Here is a 3,911-nt window from a genome sequence, read left to right on the forward strand (position 1 = left end):
TCTGGGGTTGGGTCACAAGGTCATTCTGACATCACTTGATCCCTGAATTTACTCATAAAGTTCAGAGTCAGAGAAAGAGGTTGACCTAAAGATGATGAGAACAACCTAAACCAAAGACATTTACTTGTTTGTTTGTGGTGCTAGGAATGAAATTCAGAACCTTGTGTATGCTAGGTGAGCACCCTATCACTGAGGTATGTCCCTAGTCCTGAGACAAAAGTTTGCAATACCTTTTTATTTCATTTAACTCTCTACAAACCCATGCCTTTGTTTTTAGTATAGTATGTATTCATCATATTGATATTTTATTTTTGGCCAGTTCAGATATTATTTAATAATACAAATAAATCTCTACTTCCCTCTTGAATGCCTTATATACACATATCTTGAATCCTGTGAAGAGCAGAGTTAAACAAGTACACTTCAACCTATGTGGTTTAGGATTGCTTCTGCCGTAGTAGCACCAGTGATTCCAGAGACCTGCCCAGTCTGTCTCTCTCTAGTGTTAGGGCTGTCCTGTCTGCTCAGGGCAGTCCACTCCAGTTTGGGAAACCAGCTGCCCCTAGGCAAGCTCTGGCCTGGGCTTAACTTGGCAGGGAGGTTATTCTGAGACTTCTCTGACTCATAACTTTGGGGCTAACTCTGAGCACCAAGCCCCAGCCCTGCCCTCTTTTGCTTTTTCTCTGTGCTGATTCACACTGGGTTGGGATTTTATTGTCAGCAGTCATAATTGTGTATGGGTGGAACCTGGATTTTAAAAATGTCAGGAGGCCAAGTCTAGTGCTTCTGCTAGCTTTGTTATTAGTTGTGTGATTTTTCTTAATTGAAAAAAGGAAAGAAGGGAGGATAGGAGGAAGGGAGGAAGAAAGAAAAAAGAAGAAAAGAGAAATATCCCACCAATTCAAGTCGAAACCTATTCTCTTCCTGTCTCTCTATCTTCTCCAAGCTCTGAAAAGTCTTGTCCTGGATCCAGTTCACACATACAGGTATGGTAGAACAAGCATAGATTTTGAAGTCAATGTATCTGAATAATTGACCATGGGCAAGTTATTTAACTTCTTTGAATGTCTGTTTCTTCATCTGTAAAACAGCAATAATAACATTTACTTGTAGGGCTGTCCTAACGGTTAGGAATATTGTATATAGAGCATCTGGCACTTTAGAAAGCATGTAGTAAAGGGCCAATATTATTGATATGGCATATATATATATATTTTTTAACTGAGCAGCTCTTTGCCCCAGTGAGAATGCAGCCTTAGGGAGTAGGCTGAAGGTTGAGATTTCATTCCTCTGAAATTGTGGCAGAATGTTTTAGGTTCCCCTTGAGTGGGGACTGGGGTGTGTCTGTGTCTTGCTGGTTGGGTCACAGGGACTGACTCAGGCTGTGAGAATACTACCAAAGCAGTCAGTACAGGAGAGAATCAGGCAATACACAGAAGCCAAGTCTTGGGAGAAGCAGAAGAAACTGGGGATGAAGGGTTCTGGCTTAGCAGCCAGCAACACCTCCACTCCCTGGCAGAACAGGCTTGCACAAGTTGTATAAAGACTTGGTTCTGTGGTCTGTATCTATCTCTTTGGGTTTTTGAAAGAATTAGTGGAAATCACACGTGTGAAGTATCTAGTGCAAATAAAGTGACAAGTTAAAAAATTATCTCAGTTGGTAAGGAGAGACAAGTTGAAATTTATCAAGTTCAAGTGTAGTATGGCATAGACTTTGGAGCAATACCATACTACCAGGTTCAAATCTGAGTTCCACTACTGCCTGCCTTGTTTTCTCGACTTTAAAATGAGTGTCACAATAACTTCCTTATTTGCACTTACTGTATACATTTGTTACCAGGAATAAACTCGAGTTAATATGCATAAACTTATTAGCAAATTCTTGGCATATGGCTAAGGACTCTATAAATATTTGTTAAGTATGTAGATAAATGGAGAGGTTGGTGCTGGGACAGGGACAGAAGACAAAACCAGAAGGGTAAGAAAACTAAAACTGGTTGACTCTGGACCAGAATGGGTGATAAGGAACAAAAGCAACAGTGAGGCAGTACATTCAAGACAACTGACCTAAGTAGACCTACAGAATTCATGTTGAAGTCACCTCTTTTCTTTTTAAATTGGCTGCAGGTGGTGAGGCAGGAGGGAATATCCGCCTGAATTCAAGACCAGGAGTGGGTGAACATATTCCTTCTGAATTGCCATCATCTCCAGGAAATTGCTGTGGTCTCACTATGACAACAAGCCCAGCTTCCTTAGCTCCCCAGACCTGGTACCTTGGCAGCAGGTCTCACCCTTTTCTATAGGTGTGGGCTTGCTCATGAAAAGCTCACTCTCAATAGGTCCCAGACAATTTCCAAGGCCAACTTTCTGAACCAATAGGAATCCCAGGGGACTTCTGCTTCTTCGGCTGTCTGACTTTGGTGCACAAGTGGGATGTAAAGTATTCAAATTCCAGTGATAGAGTCAACTGTGCAAATTCCTGACAGGCAAATTGAGGCCCATTATCTGTAATTACAGTCACCCGAATCCCAGGCCAGCCAGCAAGACCCTGTTTTCCAGCAGTCAGCGATAGCAGCTGTTACTCTGCTGCCAAATGCATCTAGGGAAAGTCCAGGGAAAGAATGGTGACAAGCAGCCACTGCTGGAGAAATCCACATGGCCTCTGTTTAGAATCTCCAGTGGCTACTACGGCTCTCAGGATGAACCCTGAGTCAGGTTTGTCATCGTTTAGTCCATCGATAGCTATCTTGAACTTCTTTTCCCCAATAGCCTTCACATAGACCCTGCTGCATTGCTTGTTTATAATGAGCAACCTGATCCCCAGTTCCATCAAATTTCCCCTCTTCAAGGTGCTTTCCTATCTGTGACTCAGTCCTCTGGACTGGAATTACCTCATCACTAACTCCAACTCATCCTTAAAATGTAGCTGGTACTGCTTTCGCTTCTCTGAGAAGCCTTCTTTGATGTCCTCAAGCTGATTGCATTCTTATTCTCTGGGGTCCTATGGTGTGTAGACAACACCAGCTATCATTCTTTGCTTTATTTGTTGGCATTCCCTACTAGAATACAAGCTCCTTGAGGGCAGTGGCCTCATCTTAGGAGATTTTCTTTGAACCCAATACTCAGCAAAACCAGGCATCCATCCAGTAGATGCTAGAGGCATAAGTAAATGACATTTTTCTTGCTTTAGAACTAATGAGATTGCTCTTTCACTTGGTTAGATCAAACGATTCCTCTCTTGGGATTACTGCTCAAACCTATTCTTAAAGTCAATCAGTAAAAACCCACAAAGAGAATTACACTGGTACACCAAGGATAAACTCAACTCATCACACACTTTTCTATTTTTAATGCTGTTTAATCGAAGGAAGGTGGGTTCCCTCAGTATATCATATGGTGAAAAGACTTAATTAACCCTAATGTTTCTGTTTCATCATAGTGCACTTTTGAGGCCTTATATAAATATGATTTGGAATTAATCTGCTTATCATTATTGACCAAAGGCTTTTATCCAGTTTCTACTCATAGCATTATTTGAAGTATGGCTTGGGCTGGGGTTGTAGCTCAGTGGTAGAGCGCTCGTCTAGCATGTACGAGGCCCTGGGTTCGAACCTCAGCACCACATGAAAACAAATAAATAAAATGAAGTATGGCTATTAACAAAAGTCTATTTTAAGTAGGAAAAAAACCCTGTTTGTCTAGATAACTGGATCTCCTTTCTACAGATCTCTTGTGAGTCGAGCCACATCTCTTGTGATAGCATTTTGACTATTTGAAATATTTTTGTATTTCTATTTTTTTTCCCCTTTGGAAACAGTTGATGATCTTTGCTTGAAGAATAATCCTATTGGGGGCTGGGGATGTGGCTCAAGCGGTAGCACACTCGCCTGGCATGCGTGCGGCCCGGGTTC

Source organism: Marmota flaviventris, chromosome 2 (assembly GCF_047511675.1).
Source record: "Marmota flaviventris isolate mMarFla1 chromosome 2, mMarFla1.hap1, whole genome shotgun sequence".
NCBI classification, from domain to species: domain Eukaryota; kingdom Metazoa; phylum Chordata; class Mammalia; order Rodentia; family Sciuridae; genus Marmota; species Marmota flaviventris.